At 36.7% G+C, this 22142-nt stretch overlaps 1 long non-coding RNA gene and 1 pseudogene across 1 annotated transcript in view; one reads left to right on the top strand and one right to left on the bottom strand.

Annotated features, from left to right (window-relative positions):
• The window catches only part of LOC117084340, a 520722-nt gene extending 503312 nt beyond the window's left edge, over positions 1-17410 (top strand). Inside the window, exons 3-4 of the long non-coding RNA XR_004437407.1 lie at positions 13739-13791; positions 16634-17410. This is a non-coding gene — a long non-coding RNA (uncharacterized LOC117084340). The remainder of the gene's footprint in view (positions 1-13738; positions 13792-16633) is intronic.
• Positions 17411-20264: 2854 nt separating this feature from the next.
• On the bottom strand, positions 20265-21529 carry LOC117078887 (annotated as a pseudogene).
• Positions 21530-22142: the final 613 nt, after the last annotated feature.

Raw genomic sequence — 22142 nt, 5'->3', positions numbered from 1 at the left:
GTGTATATAGATTAACACAAATAATAAGGTAAATAGAATAAATCACTATAATTTCTATTATGCTGTTAGGTTTCTAAATAAATGTCTTCCAACCTAAATACCTCATATGCTTCTATGTTATTTTAGAGCGGGTTAAAAATGTAAGTATGCCATTTCTTGCCATAAGTTGTTGTCTTCCTCTCGCTAGTGTCTGATATTAAATGTGTTTTAAAAAGAGAAAGATTCAGACAATCATGGATTCAGATTTTTTTTGAACCTAAAATGTTTACATTTTTAAAAGATACACAATTTTAGTATAAAATGAGTTAAGGACCTTTGCAAGTGAGAGGTCTTGCAGCTTAAGCTTCATTAGCATCTCCTTTAATATCCTCAACAATCCTAAAATGAGCTTGTTATTATCCCCCACATACTAATGAAGAAACACAGAGTAACATGCTAATGGCTACATAGGCAGTTGAGCAGCCTAGCTGAGATTTGTCCCAAATTTGCTGGATTTAAGGCCAGTGTCCTTTACCTTTATATTCCAGCTGCCTCTATCCTTATAGGCAGAAAGGAAGTTAGGATTTCAACGATTACCTTATTTGTTCAGTTGCCACTTTCTCAATATTTATACACATCATGAATATGATTTTTTCCCAGTTTCTTTTCAGGTTCTGCTGCTGCCACTAAAGGGCACATGGGGAAGCTTCTCATTCTCTTAAACATGTTGAGAATTGAAATATATCACCCCCATAAGGAGGTGATGACTACCTGACAAACACAATTATCAAAGTTATAGCAGCAGGTGCCCTCATATTTCTAGACCCTCCCCCCAATCTCATCTTCCCACCCAAGTGGGCAAAGGTAAACAGTAATTCTAAGAATTTAGTCTTAGAAGCAAGCATTGGACCTGTTAACACATGCTAACCCATGTCAACAATTTTCTGTCAAAACAAAGAAGACTTTTGCTGTAGGACAGGAAGCAAAGAGCAATTACATTCAGACTTCTGAATGGTAGTGGTGGTGAAAAGTTTACGAGGCTGGAAATAAAAAAAATTGTAACACATAAATGCAGGGTAACAAAAGAGCAAGAACAGGTCCTCTGGTGAATAGATATCAAGGTAGAATCATAGTAATAGTGCCAGATTTTTGGAGGATGGGGCTGTAAATTCCTCACAGGAACCATAAGCATAGTTGGGATGTACTTCATGAGGTCTTGTGGCTGAGTACCTCCAAAGTGTGGGTACACTGTGCTGATCTGGGAAACGTCCCTTTCTCCAGCTTGATGAACTCCCTGTTTGCTGCAAACCAAGTGTGACTGTAATGAAAAAGTCAAAATGCATTCATTATAATCTGTGGCGTCATGGTGAATACAGTTTAGTAGGACAGCACTTATGCTCCAGCAGCTCACTGTCTGGCAGGAGAAATTTGAAAGAGCAGTATGGTTAATTTCAGAGACAATTTTGTGCCAGAATCCTCAAGCCAGTAAGGATTTGCATTACTCTTTGTTATTCTTTTATGTTAATGTAAATCCCTTGAGAGAAGAATAATGTCTATTCCTTAATGTGTACCAAAATAGAATCTTAGGAAGTGAGTCTTATGGGATTCAGAATGATTTAATCCTCTCTAATCTGCACTTGGCTATGGGCTATAAATTACTTAACTTAACTCCTTTGTTTTCTCACCTATAAATTTAAACTGAAGACGTGAAGTTTAAAGGAAGTATCCCATATGAAGCCTCATGTATGACTTTGCTGCATAATATATTTTTCAAAAAGATTTTGTTCTTCCTCTTATCTCATAGGTACCATCATATTATCATTTACATTGCTTGCATCCTCTTCCAGTTTCTTCACTTACCAGAAATATTTGCCTTACACAAAATGTTTTCATCATAAACATCATGGGAAAGTTCATTGTAGTGTAATTCTTTACACATTTCTGATTTTTAAAAGTATTCCAAATATTTAAGTGGCTACACTAGACCCTTATGCCACATCAGAGGGTACACATTTTAAAAGTACGTGATTACTGTGTACTTACTATATGCTAGATAGTGTGCTAAAAATTGAGGAAGCAATTATAGTTAGAATCCCCGATTTCAAAAATTCATAATCAAGGAAAGGGATGCTACATATTATAAGTGTAAACGGGACCAAAATGAAGGATAGGCTGAAGTAGCAAAGAGGAAGAAGTCAGTGTCATGCTGAGCCATATTAAAGTCTGAGACGAAAAGAAAAATCAATAATATAGATCCTGCCTTTATTTAAAATTTTGATTTTTTTCTCATTGATTTTTTGCATTGATTTTTATTTTTTAAATATTGTATTAAAATATTATCTGTCTTGATTGCTGAGTTTTTTGCTCTCCTTAAGTTTCATGCATCTAATTGAGGGTGTTATGGACTGAATTCCTTTCCCTCAAATTAGGACGCTGAAGTCCTAACCCCCAATATGACTGTTTTTTGAGACAGGCCCTTTAAGAAGATAATAAACGAGGTCATAAGGGTAGGGTCTTTAGAATAAGAGAGAGAGACTCCAGGCATGCCTGCAGAAAGAGGAAAAGCCATGTGAGGACACAGCAAGAAGGCAGCCATCTGCAAGCCAAAGAGAGAGGCCTCTGGAGAAACCAAATCTGCCAACTACTTGATCGTGGATTTCCAGCCTCTAGAACTGTGAAAAATACATTTCTGATCTTTAAGGTATCCTGTCTGTTATTTTGTTATGACAGCCTCAGCTGAAAAGCTAATGGAAAGAAGAAAGATAAGGAGAGATTTCATGAAAGATAAATCACTTGAGTTTAGTGTTAAGGGTTAAAGGGTATGCAGAGACAGAGAATAAAAGATAAGTCTGGGAATTTTGAGCATGGAATCAAAATTGTAAAAGTGATCTTTTAGACAGAGGTCATGTCTTTGAGAGAAACATTAAATGCCAAATTTTAGCATATGGAACCAGGCAGACATCAGAGCTGAATTGGCCTCTGACCAGAGAACCACACTGATGCCTCTTTCTGTAAAGTCTGTGAGTTAAGATTTTTATTTTTTATATTTTTTAATTGTTAGAAAAAATCCAAAAGGATGATATTTATTGGTACAAAAAATTTGCATGAAATTCAAATTTCAGTACCCATAAATACATTTTATGAGGACACAGCCACACTAATACCTACAAATATTATCTATGACTCTGTCTATGTTACAAGAGCACAGTTGAGTCATTGTAACAGAGATCACATGGACCACAAAAACTGAACTATTTGCTGACACTTTATAGTTAAAGAGTACCAGTCCTTGGACCAGACAATGTTCTTTTCACACTTACTTCTAATATAAAACATATTTCTGAAAAGGAGAAGAAAGAAATAAAAGAAAGAAAAGGAAAGAAAGAAGGGAAGGAAGGAAGGAAGGAAAGAAGGAAGGAAGGAGGAAGGAAGAAAGGAAGGAAGAGAAAGAGAGAAAGGGAAAGGAAGAAAGAAAGGGAAAGGAAGAAAGAAGGAGGGAGGGAGGGAGGAAGGAAGGAAGGAAGGAAGGAAGAAAGAAGAAAGAAAGAAAGAAAGAAAGAAAGAAAGAAAGGGAAAGGGAAAGGAAGAAAGAAAGGGAAAGGAAGAAGGAAGGAAGGAAGGGAGGAAGGAAAGAAGGCAGGAGAGAAAGAGCAAGCATGAGAATAGGTTTAGGTTTAGATTGTGGGGAAAAAGGAAGTGAAAGAGGGGAGACAGAATGGAGAAAGGAAAGAAGAAAATAAGATGTGTATCTTTTTATTTCCCTAACACTCAATAAAAATAAGAACAGGAGCCCTTAATTTAGCACTGGTGAAAGCAAATGTCTTGCCAGGCTATCCTGAGCCCTTGTGATATCACAGCACCACTGTGAAAGCTACTGAGGTTAGCCACCAACTCTGATAGGGCTCTTTTCTAAACCAAAAGTAGCCACATGCTCAGTGTATTATAACGCAGAGCTCACTACGGAGCACATTTAGTAAACTGTCTCAGACAAAGCTTCTCATTTGTTCACTGTAATGGAGGAAATGGCATACCAGTGTTCACTAAAGCTTTGTGTCTCAGTTGACCCCCCACAGCTGAAAGCACCCATAAGCAAATTTGTGGGAGAATCATTAATATTGAATGAGTTGTCAGTGTGGAGAGAAGTTTGAAGTAAATGAAAGCATTGCTACATCTACATTTGAAGTAACGATAAGTATTGTATCTAAGTAGATCCATTTTGCCTAATGAATAAATATGGCTCAAATATTAATGATGTGATTCTCTTAGATTAATAATTTGCATAGCGGAAGCATCCTTCATTAGGTGGCAAATTCATTGCATTGTAGACCTTCAAGTCAATTGCTTCTGCTCTTCACACCATCCCCCCAATATTGTATTGATCAAAATGGCTTATTCTCAGTAATATCTTTCCAGTCTCAAATAGAAACCACAGCATAATCACACTATTCTCTGCCAGTTTTATTCCAATGAAGCATACTGTCATACTCATTTTCTGACATGTGATTATGAAAGAATCTCTAGTCCCTGTAATAAAAAGGTAAGGTTTAGAATGATGATGAAATAGGAAAACCTTTGATGTAACTCTCATTTTTGCCATTGTTACTGACAGGATGTTTGTGTCCTCTCAAAATTTATGTGTTGAAATCCTAATCCCCAATGTGATGGTATTAGGAAGTGGGGCATTTGGGAAATGATTAGCTCATGAGTGTAGAGCCTTCCTAAATGGGATTAGTGCCCTTAATTTAAAAAAATCCTACAAAGCTCTCTTTCCCTTTTCCATCATGTGTGGATGCAGCAAGGTGTCATTTACGAGGAATGGGCCCTAACAAGACACCAAATCCGCCAGTGCTTTAACCTTGGATTTCCCAACCTCCAGAACTCTGATAAATAAATGTGTGTTGTTCAAACCTCCCAGTTGATAATATTTTTATTACAGCAACCCAAATGGACTAGTACATCTGTATACCAGCTTTGGGATTTCTGACAAGTTACCTAATATCCTAGGGTGTGCTTCCTCATAAATAAAATAAGTTGAAAATAGCAACTTCAAGTTGCTGTGAGGATCACATGAAATAATCTAAGTAATCCTCTTAGCTCAGTTTCTGGTACATCACTAGCATGCATATGTTGATTCCCTTTTATACAGTTTTGAAAAATTTAGGCACTGAAACAAAAATTGGTAATCTCCAGATCTGATTTTATATTCTAGAAATATAGTGCAGCTTCTCTGACTTTTAGAAAACATTTTTCAGTGACTATCACAGAAATTTAAACATTTTAAAAGTATAAAATGGAAAAGGAAGAAAAGCATTAGTAAGATTTTACTTATTTGTGCAGATATTATTTGTGAAAAAGAATAAGGGAAAAGAATTGTGAAGTGTTTACAATTTATTGATTTGGTCCCAATTTCTGGATGATAGAATGTTATAAGTCTTTTTACTGGTTATAAAGAAGAAAATAGAACGTTAGAATAACTGGGCACATTATCTTTTTAAAAGCTGTGAGTCCCTCCAAATAGGACCATTATTTTTAGTCTGGGGAAGGAAAAATGGAACAACAACTTGTGGCCTGGGTGTTCTGCCGCTGAGGAAAGAGTTTGGTTTATGTTTTGTGTGCTTGTTTGTTTGTTTCTAGCACCCCATGTCAAACCTGTCTAATTTATGTCTTCAAAATGTCAAGGATCTCCCACCACCTGCAATTTCCACATTCAGATTATTTCTCTGCAACCCTGTCAATGTTAAGCTATTTTAGAGGGAAGTGGGAGAGCTAGGACTGGTCTCCACATGGGAGCACGTATTTTCAAACACAGGGTGAGCCAGGTGTCTTATTCCAACTGTGCTGCTGTAAGAGAATACCACAGACTGAGTAACTTATAGAATACAGAGATTTATTTCTCACAGTTCTGGAGGCAGAGAAGTCTAAGATCAAGGCATTGGTATTTGGTGTCTGCTGAGGGCCTTCGAGCTGTGCCCTCACATGGCAGAAAACAAAGGGCAGAAAGGACCTAGGCTAGTCCCCTTGAGCCCTTTTATGAGGTACTAATCCATTCATGAGGGTGGAGCCCTCCTGACTTAATCATTCCCCAAAAGGCCCCATCTCTTAATTACAATGGAGATGAAGTTTCAACACATAAATTTAGGGGGACACTCATGCCATAGCATTCTGCCCTGGCCCCAACATTTATGTCTTTCCCACATGGAAAATATATTTTTATTTCATATCAACAACCCAAAGTTCTTAACTAATTCTAGCATTCACTCAAAAGTCTTCTCTCCAGACTCTCATTTAAATTAGATATGGATGACACTAAAGGTACATCCAATGCTTATTCACTCTGTGTGCCAGCAGATTTAGTATCAGGTGGACACCATCAAGCTTTACAACTCGTGCCCTCTGCAGCGGTGGCCCAAGCTGCACCTGAGCCCACCTGAGTCACATCTGGAGCAGCCAAAGAGTGCTACACCAGAATGCAAGCAGCAGAGACTTGAGGCAGCCTGGGCAGTGAGCCCTGCAGTCCCACAGGCACCATGGAACTCTGTAGTGACCTGGGTCTCTTCCTTGAAACCATTCTGCCCTCATTGTTCTGACTCTGGGCCTGTGATGGCAAGGCAGCCTGGAAGATCTCCAAAATGCCTTCAGGGTCATTCTCCCACAGTCTTGATTAATAGCATCTGGCTTCCTTCAATCCATACTAATCTTCTTATCAAAGGGACTGTTGGCTACATCCTTAGTTTACTCTCCTAAATATGCTTTTTTATTCTTTACATAGTCAAGCTAAGAATTTCCCAGATCTTTTATGTTCTGCTTCCTCTTTGATTATTAATTCAGTCTCTCACTCATTTCTTTCTTCTTGTATTTTACTATAAGTAGTTTAAGAGACACCATTTAATATCCTAAACACTTCGCTTAGAGATTTCTTCAGCTAAATATCCTAGTTCATTGCTCTTAAATTCTGCCTTCCACAGAGTACTATGACACAAACATAATTCAGCCATGATCTTTGCCACTTTGAAACAAGGATGGCCTTTCCTTCAGTTTTCAGTAACACAGTCCTCATTTCCACCTAAGACCTCATTCAAATGGCCTTTACTGTCCATACTTCTACAAACATTCTGTTCGCAACCACTTAAATAATCTCTAAGACAGAGGCTTTCTCTGTATCTATCCTTTTCTTCTAGGCCTCACCAGAGTTACCCTTAATGCTCCATGGCATTCTAGATGCTTTCAAACATGACCTTCAAAATTGCTTCAGCCTCTACCCATTACCCAGTTCAAAGCTGCTTCCACATTTTTATGTATTTGTTATAGCAACACCCCACTTCTCAGTCCATTTGTGCTTCTGTAACAGAATACACAGACTGGGTAGTTTATAAAGAACAGAAATGTATTTCTCACAGGTCCGAAGGATGGGAAGTACAAGATCAAGGCAAAGGCATTTGCTGTCTGATGAGAGCCTTGTTGCTGTGTCCTCTATATGACAAGGCAGAGGGTAAAAAGGATCTTTGCTAGTTCCCTCAAGTCCTTTTATAAGGCACGAATACATTCATAAGCCCTCATGACTTAATCACTTCCCAAAAGGCCCCCACCTCATAATACCGTCACAACAGGGATTCGGTTTTAACACATGAGTTTTGGGAGACATTCAGACCATCATATCAGCAGATCATCAAAAACACATTTCTTTATAGTTGGAAGGAAACTTTGACATCATTATGTCCAGCACTAGATGCTATGAAAAAAGTAAAGCCCCTCTCCCAAGACCAATTTAGAAAGGTTCGAAAATTCTAGATTTGGTACACAATTTTAAGCAACATATGAAACTCCCAATGTCCATCCATGAAACTCCAGTGTGGTCCATGGAATTTAGATAATGAAATTTTTTCTATGAATAATGTTTAATAAGAATGGGAGGAGAAATAAAAATTTCTTTGACTAACAAATTTCTCAAAATATTTTGCCAGGGGAAAAAAATGTACTGTAAAATTTAATGTGTTCTCAGTAACTATTTTTGCTTGGCTAATATTTTCAGAGAGATCCAAGGAGATGAGTAATTTACTTCCAGAAAAAAATCTATCATTTCCACATACAACGCATTTGTTAGTGTATCCAGGGCTTTGTGCTGTCTTTTTAGTATACTGCATTTACTCTAGCTGAGAAGTAATTCAAATATAGCATATTTTGAATGCTAGGTACTTTAGTAATCCCTTCATGCTGAAAAGATGATAAACAAAAAAAAAGTTATGTGGCAAGGATGTAAATTAATATCACCCATACATAGTGTAATCAATAAACTTATTTAATAGCTGCCTAAGGATAATTGTTGCAAGTGTATTTTGCTTTAAAAAAAAATTTCTTAAGTTTTGTAGATAAGGCAATTTAAAATAATTAAATACATTTTTCTTACCTAAAATTTTCTGTGGGTATTAAAATTTCATGGTTATGAAAGAATATGAAAAACAGTACAAAAATGGAGTATGCCAAATTGTGTGTACAGAATGATTACCAAGACAAAATGAAACACCATGAGATTAAAAAAGAAAACAACTAGAAAAAGTACCCCAAAATTATATGTGTTATGGAAAATATAACTGGGAACTATTTTTGTAATATTCTCCACTTACCAATTTTTCTGTCACAAGATTTTACCACTTTTATAATAAAACAAAGACATTTTAAGGAATAACCATTTTGGGCAGTGATACTGAATTTTTCTCTAGACATTAAGTCAAATAGCAGCTACAAAACTTACTCTGTGCCAGGGCCCAAACTAAATATGCTGAAATGTTTCACCTGCTGAATTTTCAAAACATTCATATCCCTCTTATGCAAATGAGGAAACTTATGCTTGAGGTAAGCAACAAATTCAGTAAGAGGGAGAATTGGCAAAAATGTATGCTTCTTTTTTTCATATTTTTCAAGTTTTTGGAAACTAACCCTATACTACTTTGCAGTCAAGATGAATGTTTTTTTTTCTAATCATGGGCTGTATTATCCATACAGCAACAATGATCTCAGACAGTGTGGGGAAACATTGAGAGAAAAGGTGAAGAGCAGCAATTGAGATTCCTGAATACTTTACCCTTTGTACTGTTTCCTCAAATAGGATTGATTAACTGATGATGCGTAAAACTTGCCATAAAAGCCACCATTCCAAAATATTATATAAATGTTAACATTGTAATAACAATACAATTCTTATCTCCATGGATTCCTTTTGTATTTTTTTTTTCCTTCTTTTCCTGTCTGCTGCCTGAGGTGGAAAGAGGAATAATAAGAAACAAAGTCAATAGCATTGAGTATGTACCAGGCTAGTTAAGAGTTTCAATGTTTACACACATTTGTGGAGAAACAAAAAAGTTTGATAACTGCATGATAACTTTTACAAGGAATGTTTAAAATTTCTTTCTGAAGGATGGTCTACATTAAGTTTATAGCAACATTTACATAATATAAGATGCATAATTTTTTGCATAAATCAACATATTTACAGCATAATTGTGAGGAAGTGGCACACCCAGGTGGCATTCTGACTCATTTAGTTAAAGGACAAAGCATATTTGTAATGGACAGTGAACACAAGCGTATGTAACCTTAGAAAGGGAAAAAATATCAAAAGAAGAAATGTCATCATCTGGTTCATCCTTTATTTGTCCCTAGGGTTTTCTTTTTCCCTTGGTATTTTACATAGGAGAGTATTTTGAGACCAGGCTTGGGGGATTTAAAGGCACTTTTGTTCAGAATGGAGCAGATATCATCATATAGAGCACTATTCCCTCATGCCTTACGCTTCGTAGAAATAAAAAATAATAAAGGAAGCTTAAAATATCCGACACTCATCAGCAAGGCTACCTGGATCTATCTTGTGCTTCCTGAGAGAAAAAAAAGAAAAGGTATGCAAGAAGAGCATTAGTATTTTACCATAGGAGAGCTATTTACTTGAAAACTATAGCCTGTTTTTGTAGATTTTGTGGAAAATCAACACACAAACTTAGCCTAAGCCTCATTGTTCTTTCATGACAGTGATACATTGAAGCACCATTGTCTGGCTGAAACATATACAACCACCATTTGCATTTATATTTGAGAAATGGTTTGTCTCCTACTACAGTTTCCCCTTTTTAATAATTGCACATGTGATTTTTTTTCAATTACTGCTCTGTTTGTCATTTTGGAAGTCCTCATTCTTTGTCCTTAGGTAGCAGTTGGTGGTGTTTTCTGGCTGGCCCTGCTTACTTCTCCATCTGTTATCAGCATTAATCATTTCATCATGAATTTTAGGGTAGCTCTGTCTGCAATATTTTAACTTCTACTCCCCCTCCTGGCCCCTCATCTACTTTGCAGCTGCAAAGCAGAACTGTATGGAGTTTGTGGGCCAAAATCATATCTACGGATTGGCATCGTGGACGGAAACATTGAAAGGACAAAGTTAATTCAGCATTACCCTAGAATCTAAAATATTTAAAAAATAACTTCTGTCTTTCTATTATGTTATTCAGAATTATTTTGAGGGCCAGTGTGAAAGGGTACAGTAGGCATTTTTGAACTTATTCTAGCCTGTTTTGTACACACAGCAAGAAAAATGTGATATTAACCTGCTTTCCTATAAAATAATTAGTGACCCACTCAGAGAAGAAATTTTGCATAAGTTTACCACAAATCTAACTCTATGTTTTCATTAAACTCTTAGTTCATAATCACAGGACACTATGGTACAAATCATTGACAGAAGGTATCATTCAAAAGTCATTTCCATTTAGCTTAAACAACCGTTTCATGATATTGTTTGTTTGTTTGTTTAAATAAAAAAAAGCTCTTCAACATTTGGCCAGAGGGGGTGGGTCAACTCAACTCCACCTTACAGACCCACCAAGCACATCATATCCCCAAAACTTTCCCATGGAACACATGTTCCTCAAGGTATTATGCCAAAAGAACCACAACAGCAATGACAACCACGACAACAACAAAAGTACTTCTTTATTAGTTATGCTGAACGTTATACACTTCTCTTGAAGATAAAAAGAACTATATTATATTAAATACATATATCATATTTTTGACCTAACACCTACAGTGCCCTATAAAACTGGTGGCTAATGAAATATCTCTTGGTTAGGGCCAAAATCAAAATTCTTTTCTTTGGCATCAGAGAAACCAAATCTTAGTGACAGTTATCAAACAAATGTCTCCAGGGACTCATGTTTCCATTTTTATATCACCACAGAGCATCTACCTTGCAGTTTTACTTAAGTAAACAATCATGAATGGATAAATGCATAAGCAACTGATTAGAACATGAAAATACATATCTTATCTGAAAAAAAGTCTTGAGTTATTGGCTCATCACATTGGAATTTTTGCATCATTAAAAAATCCAATAAAGTACACTGTAATACAGAGTTTAATAGCGTATCATCATTTATTCAAACCATTTATCACTTATTTTATTGGTAAGCCATACTAAATTCTAAAGCATGTTTCTGAAAGTTTATGCATCTTCCCCCAAATACTTGTATCCTAACTGAGTTCTTGGATCTGCCTTATATTTAGAGTTTACAGAGTTGCAAAACCTCTGAGTAGGGCAGGGGACGTTATGGCTAAGATAGGCCAATGTTTCATTGTACAGATGCAGTAAGTAAGCCTCAGATGACACAAAGGATTTGTATGAGGTTACAAGGATAAATTTTCACAAAGGTGTTTCATATTTTTTTCAGTATATTCAGCAATATCTAGCACATTTAATAAGAAATTTGATATATTAATTCATTATATTTATATCAACACCTTTCTTAAAAGCTACTTTTTAGATAGAACAGACTTCAAAAACCTATTATCTTAAGACTTGATGGAAAGGAAATTTTTCTTACTCATTAATTGGCTAGACTCCTATGCAACTTGCCAAGAAATGATATTCAGAAGGTCTAGTTTGCGAAAGAGAATCATTTAAAGTAATGAGTGGGTGTCAGCGAGAACTTGTGGGTGTAAAGGTGAAAGTGAGCCACCAGCCAACGACAGACTCCTCAGTACTATGTGACCTCACTTCATCAGACAAATGTCACTACACATTGCTTAAAAAGGACACATCTGACCCTCAAATTTTACCTTTAAAGGATTAGAAAATGGTAAGATAAGAAAGTGGTTTCAACATGAATATCACAAAGTGTAAACTTTAAATAAATATATTATGCAAAAGAAAGAGTGGCTATTTACTTCAATAAAAAGTAGACTGCATAGTTATATGACTGTTAAGAAAAATATATAAGAAAAAATAAAAATATGGGACACATAATCATGGTAGTTTTAAACTTGTAAATCTCAATCTTTCAAAAATGTTTAAAAAAAGTAAATCTACTAAACTTTATAATAAGGTAGCCAATAATAATCATGCAGTGGTTGAATAGTGCTTTCTGCATGCACCATAAAAATAATTTGAAAATTTATTAAAACATGAACATACATCAACTATGTATGAGGTCTCAAAAAATTACAAGATCTAGGATATGTGAAGGACATTTTCTCTGACTCAAAGCGATAAAATTAGCAATAAAAACAGAAGAAAAGTTAACAAACGAGCTGCAGAAGAAAAAGGGAGAAAACTAGAAAAATTTGTTCTCAGAACGTTAAAAAGAAAAGATTCATACATTTATGAAGCCAAGTTGTTATAAATAAGCTGTTGTCAGAAATATGTACAAAGTAAAGAAAACCTGAGAACTGAATTTAAAATGAGACTGGGGATGTAGAATAGTAACTTGATACCACAGAAAATTGCATCACTGCAATAGGAGACAAACGGGAGCAGTGTCCTAGAATTTGACAGAGAAAGTTAAAGAACAAGAATTAGAGAAGAGGTATTATGGAACACAGATGACAGATCCAGATACCCAGTCTAGATTAGCTGAAATAACTAGCATCCATTCCCAATGAAAACTCTTCTGCAATGATAATAGAAAGAGTCTCCCTTACAATAATATTCAATTCAAATTGACATCTAAGCTAATTGGCAAAATGCTTAACGCATTACAAATTAGTGCAGGAAAAAAATGGAATGTCTGATTTCAGAACTATATTTGAGAAATATTTAGGATATTTGGGAACTAAAAGGGAAAGTCAATATGTGCTCAAAAGGAAAATGTTAATTTTATGCATGATAATTTCTTCTGAGTCATTTAAATTACTATAATCCCATGAATGGGAAGTTAAATGTATCAAACCTAAATGCCTCCAGCCCAGTCACTCTGGGTCTCAGTTTATTTATATATAAAATAATGGGAATTAACCAGATGCTCTTAAGTTCCCTTCTAGCTTTCCTTGTCAACAAGTCTCAAACAAAATAAACACAGATACCAAAATCTACCCTAAGTGAAACAAAAAAGTTATTTATTTATTTCTTCTAAATAATAGCTAATATTTATTGAGTTCTTCTTATATGTCAGATGTTATTGTCATAATTTAATCCTCACAGCAATCCTTTGAATTGGGTATCAGATTCACCCCATTTTGCAGATCTGGAAAATGAGGCTCAAGGAAGTTAAATAACTTGGCAGAGGTCACAAATCTTGGGGGTGTCAGAGACATGTCTTGCAGATTTTGCAACATGATCGAAAGATCCTGCTTCTGGGCCATTAAGTGGCACTGCGTCTCTATAGTGTTATTTTTTCAGACTTTTAAAACAGCATCTTGCCTCTCTCTGTATTTCCGTGATCCCCAGATACTCTCTTTGCATTGTACTCTTTGCCTCCATAATCATGGTTTTCTGTAGTTTTATTCTAGGACTATAAGGACTTTGTGGATCTGACAGGTACTTCTGCTCAGGTAAACGGCGTGGAGGCACACACACATTTTCAGTAATTCTTTCACGACTTGGCCTTTTCCTGGATAGCTAGTGTTTGGTTCAGGAAAAGAAAAAAAAAAATAGAACTCAGAATTTTCCAGTTGTTTTCTGCAGACCACCAAATAATACAAACAATCACAATGATATTTTATGGAAATAATAGAGCTCTATGTTCAAAAAGCATGTAAACATTCTAACATACAATAGGTATCAGATTTCTTTAATAGGGAATTTCTTAAAACATTTATTATGCCGATGTGTACTATACAGAAATTCTCAGGTTTTTCTAATGATGGAAACTTTATTTTGTTCATGGAGCATATAATAAATATAACACATTGGGAAGTGCTAAATTATTCAATTATTTGTTTATTCAAATAATAACTTCATGAGTATCTTCATAAAAATTCATATGATGCTTAAAAGAGAAGCTTTGACTATTTGAGCATAATATTATAGACATAAATTGTCAGAGAAATGGAGTTATTTTTCCTTCGTGTCAGTTGTGACAGGAGATGAATGATACATTAAACAAGTAACCTACATCTTTATCTTTTAGAAGATAGGAGGAACTATTTTGGGCCATAGAGTTCAGTTATATACATTTGTTTCATTCTTTCTGACACAGAGTGTTTAGAATAAACTGAGTTTACCTTGTATGTGAACAGGCAATATAAACAACAGGAACTCCATTATGGTTAAATCACTGACGCATGGGTATGAGTCTGACTCAGGTGTGTATGTGAGCTTCTTAATTCCATTTCAAAATTTGCCCCTTCATCAGAGCTAGAAAGCAAACTCTGTTTGTCTAGAAAATCAGGCAAGGCCAGGGTCTCTTCGTTTATATTGGATTGAAATATTTCTTTCTGTTTTAGAGCACAGAGCTATTTATCATAATATTGGATGTCTAACGCCACAGAACACATCATTCTGGGTTCAGTCATAATGCTTGAGTAATACCGGTGATCAAACTTCTGAAAGCAGTCTGCAATAGGTCACACCACCAACAACAAATCACAATGGAAAGTGGAATAAAGTCGACCAGTTGAAGGCTAGAAAAAAGTAATTGCACATTTCCCAAAATGAATTGTATTCAATTAAAGGGATATACACACATATACATATATATGTGTTATGCATATATGTGTATAGAAATAGATATTTTATACATACATATGCATAAATACATATGCATATTTATTAGTACGTTCTCACACTGCTGTGAAGAAATATCCAAGACTGAGTAATTTATAAAGGAAAGAAGTTTAATTGACTCACAGTTCCACATGGCTGGGGAGGCCTCAGGAAACTTACAATCATGGTGGAAGGGGAAGCAAACAAGTCCTTCACATGGAGGCAGAAGAGAGAGAAGGTTATAAGGAAAAGCCTCTTATAAAACCATCAAATCTCGTGAGAACTCACTCACTATCATGAGAACCACATGAGGGTAACCACCCCCTGATTCAATTACCTGCCACCAGATCCCTCCCATGACACATAGGGATTATGGGTACTATAATTCAAGATGAGATTTGGGTGGGGACACAGCAAAACCATATCATTCTGCCCCTGGCCCCTCCCAAATCTCATGTCCTCACATTTCAAAACACAATCATGCCCTTCCAACCAACAGTCCCTTGAAGTCTTAACTCATTTCAGTATTAACTCAAAAGTCCAAAGTCTCATTGGAGACAAGGCAAGTCCCTGCCTTGTAAGTAATTATTTACCTTTAGATTCTGCTATTTTGAAAAAAAATGTCTTTTAGAAGGTAGGTTAACATTAAGAAAACTTTTACATGATTGTCTTTGGCATTTCTGTTGAGTTTCTGGGTCAGTTAAAGTTTGGGCCTATGTAGACATGGCAATATGTCAGTGAGAAATTTAGAAAGATGTAGCCAAGGTGAAACATTGCACAATTTTACAGCCTATGAGCCTGTAAAATCAAAAGAACTTTAGTTACTTCCTAGGTACAATGGGGTTACAGGCTTTAGGTAAATACACCTGTTTCAAATGGAAGAAATTGGCCAAAATGCAGGGGCTAAAGGCCCCATGCAGTTCCAAAAGGGCAGTCATTAAATCTTAAAGTTCCAAAATGATCTCCTTTGACTCCATGTCTCACATCCAGGTCACATTGATGCAAGAGGTGGACTCCCACAGCCTTGGGCAGCTCTGCTCTTGCGGCTTTGCAGGGTGCAGCTCCCCATTTCGGCTGCTTTCACAGCCTGGCATTGAGTGTCTGTGGCTTTTCCAGGAACACAGTGCAAGGTTTTATATGTATATAACACATATACATATACATGTGATATGCCTATATGCGTATATATGTATAGAAAAAATATACATACATATACATATATACATACACATATACAATAGATGTGAAAGGAAGTAACAGATTGCAACTTTTGGAGTAGTCTAATATTTTTTAAATTTCTAAATTCTTCAGTTAATTCAGATGCAGTCAATCAAATTAAACAAGTTTTTCTTTCCTACTGATTTTTTTTTCCTCCTGGATACTCTTGAACATTCTCCTCTCCCTTGAGTAATTATATAGCTTTATTTTTGATAAATAGTGTAAAATACAAGAACATAACTTATTCACAGTTTTAATACAGCTGATTTGGTGAAAAAATAAAAGACCAGAAGGACCAATGAATTTTTATTTGTTGGTAATTTTAGCAAACTCTGGGACAATTTTCCAACATTTTGTACTTCATATTCTTTTCTCCTTTATAGCCTGTAAAAGTTATCATTAATTTTGAGTTCCTTATCTGTACTCTTTGTATCTGTTTCACTTCATTAGTTTCACTTATTTTATTTCTAGCTCTACTCTAGAGACTCCTAGAACATCATCCTCTCCTGATTTCTTTGCTGGCTGCTTTTATAACCAAACTCCAAACATCACAATTATCAACTTAGTCCTGGGTGTTCTGTCTTAATGTGTCAACTGCAAAAATGACCTCAATTCTTAGGAACTTCTGCCATCAGTAGCTGGAGTCTATTGGGTTTCAAGTCTGGGCCTCAAGAGGCATGGCAAGCTTTCATCCTCTTTTTTGAGATTTCAGCACCATCACCAAATGAGTAAGTCCCAGGTAGTCTGCTGGAGGATGTACAACCATGTGGAACGCAGATGAGCCATCACAGCTGAGTTGTTTTGGACCTGCCAACCCTAAACCAATGTCGCAGCTGTCTGCGGAGGCACGAATGAGATATGGCCAAACTCCATTGAGCCTGGCCCAGATAAGCAGAACTGTCTCACAGAGCCCAGGACAAATTGCCAAACTCTAGTATTGTGTGTTCAATAATTTCTAGTTGTTCTAAGCCACTAAGTATTAGAGTGACTTAAGTGGTTATAAGTACCTAATAAGTACATTTTGTAATTCCTTTTTATTATCATCTATCATAGTCTGTTATTATTTTCTTTGTTTATTTATTTATTAGCTGTTTCTCTGAAAATGTAGGACAATTGCATTATTTGTCTTGTTCTCCGATGTACTCAGAACAGTTGGTGACTGGCACATCAAAGGCGCTTATTGAAAAGTTACTGAATAAATGAACACATGATTGGATGAATAAATGTTTATAGGTAAACTTTCCAAAAGTACATTGATAAAAATGAATATTTCTATCAGTTATATTAATAACTTCTTTGCTCTCTAGAATGACTCAGGAACTTTAATGTATATTATTAAAGCACAATTTCTATTGTTTGTTTTAAGTTGTTTTTCTGCCATTTCTCTCTACTTTGATTATTTTGCTGTGTTTTCGATTTGTACATGTCCATTACATTTAAACAATTTTGAAAACGTCTTCTCTTAAAACATTTTTAGCCACAATGATGTATCCACTTTTTTGTTTGTTTGTTTGTTTTGTTTTGAGATAGAATCTTATTCTGTTGCCCAGGCTAGAGTTCAGTGGTGACATCTCAGTTCAGTGCAAACTCCACCTCCTCCGTTCAAGCAATCCTTTTGCCTCAGCCTCCTAAGTAGCTGAGATCACACCCAGCTAATTTTTTTGGTGGGGGATTTTTGAAAAACCATGTTGGCCAGGCTCGTTTTGAACTCCTGACCTCAAGTGATCTGCCCGCCTCCCCCTCTCAAAGTGCTGGGATTACAGGCATGAACCACTGAGCCTGGTGATATCTCCACTTTCATATGTTTATTTATTAATTGATGTCATAATATTTATTAACACAGCAAATTCTCAATATATAAGATTTATGAATTCACAAATATTTCCACTTTGTAAACTAGCTTATAAAAAATCAAAGAAGTGCTTTTTTGAAGAACAAAGTTTTAGGGCTTGGAGGAAAGAGAAAGTGATCATTAAAAATTCTTCATAGATTCATCAAAGATCTTTTAATCTGCTTAAATCCAAATATAGAAGATCAGATTCTGATATGACATTATTTTTACATTTTTATAACAACTTTTCACTCACAAATCCAAGGTGACAATGGCATTAAAAATATCTAGAGGACAAGATTGGTATGAAATGCAATAACATGATAACAGTATTATATTAGACCAGTTATTTTTGTTTTCCGTATTTTTCACATGTCCTATTTTGCTATAACTTTTTGTTGCAGGAAGTCAGGGACCCTGAACCGAGGGCCTGGCTGAAACCGTGGCAGAAGAACATAAATTGTGAAGATTTCACGGACATTTATTAGTTCCTCCAAATTAATACTTTTATAATTTCTTACTCCTGTCTTTACTGCAATCTATGAACGTAAATTGTGAAGATTTCATGGACATTTATCACTTCCCCAATCAATACTCTTATAATTTCCTATGCCTGTCTTTACTTTAATCTCTTAATCCCATCATCTTCATAAGCTGAGGATGTATGTTGCCTCAGGACCCTGTGATGATTGCATTATCTGTACAAATTGTTCATAAAACATGTGTGTTTGAACAATATGAAATCTGGGCACTCTGAAAAAGAACAGGATAACAGTGATTTTCAGGGAACAAGGGAGATAACCATAAGGTCTGACTGCCTGTGGGGCGAGGCAGAATAGAGTCATATTTTCCTTCTTGCAGAAAGCAAATAGGAGAAACATCACTGAATTGTTTTCCCAGCAAGGAATAACACTGGGGAAGGAATGCATTCCCAGGGGTAGGTCTATGAACAGCCATGCTGGGAATGTCTGTCTTATGTGGTTGAAGATAAGGGATGAAATATGCCCTGGTCTCCTGTAGTGCCCTCAGGCTTGCTAGGATTAGGAAATTCCAGCCTGGTGAATTATAGTCAAACCAGTTGTCTGCTCTGCTCTCGAACCCTGTTTCCTATTAAGATGTTTATCAAGACAGCATGTGCCCAGCAGGACATGGAACCTCATCAGTAATTCTAATTTCACCCTGGCCTTGTGATCTTGCTCTGCCCTTCTGCCCTGGTGATCTTTTATTGCCCTTTGAAGCATGTGATCTTTGTGCCTTACTCCCTATTTGTACCCCCCTCCCCTTCTGAAATCTCTAATAAAAACTTGCTGGTTTTGTGGCTTAGGTGGGCATCACGGAACCTACCAATAGGTGATGTCACCCCCAGAGGCCTAGCTGTAACATTTCTCTCTTTGGTACTCTTTCTCTTTATTTCTCAGATTGGCCTACACTTAGGGAAAACAGAAAAGAACCTATGTTGAAATATTGGGGGCTGGTTCCCCTGACAATTTTTATAATAAAAAATAGTAAATTAAGAAATAATTCAAGCTTACAAACTATAGTTGACCATATAAAGTAAATCTTAAAAGAAATGTACAGAAAGGAGACATTCAACTAAGATAAACAAGATGCTGGATGCAAAGGCTTGTGATGGTCCCTGAAGGAGATGTAAGGATGAACGCCATCCTTACCGTTTCCCAGCAGTGCTGTCCTTGAGGATAGGAACCACTTTCCTGTGCAACCACAGACACCCACCAAAGCATGTATAACATTTATTAGCCTTGGGTGCCTAGAGAATTTCAGAGTACTTCTGAAATATGTACTTGATTCAATTTTACACTGAGGAAAGTGAGAGACACACAAATATCAAATGACCAATGAATGGCGGCCTCACTGGCAACGGCAGTCATTGTAGGTAGCCAAATTGCCTTGCTGACATTCTATAACCCACGGACTTAGGGAAAGTTTAAGTAACATTTCTTTTTTGAATTCACTTCAAATACTCAACTATGTTTGTTTTAATAACTACAATTATATGCTCAAGACTGAACAGATCTCATTCACACTGACAGACCACAGAGGGGACTCCACACCGTTTCAGGAGGATTTTAGGCAATAAAATAAAAATCTGTATTTAAAATAGGTGTGTGTCTCATAAGATAAATTTTTACACTTTTTTATTGAATGTCTTATTGAACATTACAAATTAGTAATTTATACCTAGAGAGAGGAAATATCAATGTCCACTGTATAGTTATATAAAAATAGAAATTCATCACTATAGTCCAATCCTCAAGAAAACACATAATCACATAATTTGTGCCCAAAGACTGTACGTATGCTAAGGTAACTTCCTTCCTTAATCTTTAAATAACATGCCTCTCCATATGGGCAGGAGATGGAGGTTGGCCATGTGCCTAATCCCATGCGATCCACCTTTGGGAGGTCACAGCTGCTGGCTGGTGAAGAATCTGATCTCCCTGCAGACAATTTAGAATTGGTGAAGAATTTAATCTCCCTGCAGACAGGATTTACACAGAGCAGACAACTCAGAGTCAACTCTGTGGAACACAGCCCATTTAACTGGATAGATGAGTGCACCAAGTCAGCCAGGGCCTTGGAGAATACTGGGTTTTCATGAAGAGGCTCCTCTTCTGAGGTTTTCAACTCCACACTCATGGTCTAAAGCTTGAGAGTACTTGATATCCAGTTTCTACAGCATTTTGGTGTTATCATTGGTAAATGCTATCAAAACTGAGAGGATATTCTTCTTCCCCTTCTCAGAAAGCCCTCTGATAGATTTCATCTGTTTGAAGATCCAACTAGGACATTGAACCAACCTTGGATTCTCACACCAGCTGGTAAGGGTTGCAGTAACCCAGTCTTTCTATGACTCTTTGGATAGTGGCACACAACTCCTAAGAATAGGGGTCTCCTCTGTTGAACACAGATATTGGCAGTGAGTGAGCAGAAAAGAGAATGGCCAACTCACTTCTCTTCTCCAGTGGAAAATGGTCCAGCTCTTTCAGAATGTGGTCAGCAAAGCAGTGGGTGAGGAGGCGATGTGTGGGCCACCTGCCGATAGTGCTCCACTTCATTGTAAGCTTCTGTCCCACTCTATTATCTGATCTTTAAATGGCATTTAAGCTGCTGCCTGTGGTACAGCAACCGTACTGTGGATGTTGCATGAAAGCAATAGCCCTTTCCAGGTCATCTCTCTCCATCTCTTCATTTGCTTATTTTGGTAAAGAGTGGAAATGCCAAAATCCAATAAAGTATTTGTGAGGGGCTGTGTGGGGGGACAAGTCATCCAGCAGCTTCACCATACCTTCTCCTTGCTTGGAAATCCACATCTTGATGGGAGACCCACCTCCAATTCTGTGGTACTGCCCTTGAATCTTGGAGGTTCTGCATTTGGAAAAGAATGATGTAAACTTATTTTGAACAGTAAGTGTCATGAGGTCTTGGTCCAAAAAGAGCCTCAGAAGGAAGTCATGAACATGTCCGAGGGTTTCAGGTTCTCCCATGTTTAGCATTAACATTTCAGTTTTCAGCTCCCTCTTCTCCACTTGAACTTGAGGTTTTGTACCCTGGCCACTCTGGGTTGTTTCTGTGACAGCTGACTGGCACTTCTATGGCTGACAGGCCCTCAAGCTGTCTTGTGCCAGCTGACGCATTCCCGGGGCAACCTTCACCGAGTCCCAGACTCCTCCCGTGGCAGCGCCCACAGGTGTCAGCCTAGCCAGGGCCCAGCCAGGATCTTTCCTCACCGACATCCCAGGACACCTGACTTCATGTGGCCACCCATAGCCCTCCCAGTGCCTGTTTATTTGAATTGCTTCATTCCACTAAATATATAACAATCATAATGTGGTATTAAATATGAGTAAAAATCAAAATCAGAAAGAAAGATATATACACATATGAATGTCCACAGCTAGAGAAAATACATTCAATACAGATATTCAGCATCATCTTAGAGTCTTGGAAGTTGCTAGAGTTGGTCTGTACATTTGCCTCTGTCCTTCCTCAAGGCCTGAATGATAAGGTAAACATAATTCTTATTTTATCATAAAAAGAATGAAGATCAGTTTCTTCTTGCTTGCTGGGAATTTATTCTGGTTTTAGAGTTTCAGCTTCTAGTTGATGTGACTTAGAAGAAACCTATGA

The sequence above is a fragment of the Trachypithecus francoisi genome, unplaced genomic scaffold (assembly GCF_009764315.1).
Source record: "Trachypithecus francoisi isolate TF-2019V2 unplaced genomic scaffold, Tfra_2.0 Lachesis_group0, whole genome shotgun sequence".
Lineage (NCBI taxonomy): Eukaryota > Metazoa > Chordata > Mammalia > Primates > Cercopithecidae > Trachypithecus > Trachypithecus francoisi.
This window is presented reverse-complemented; position numbering and strand designations above follow the sequence as displayed.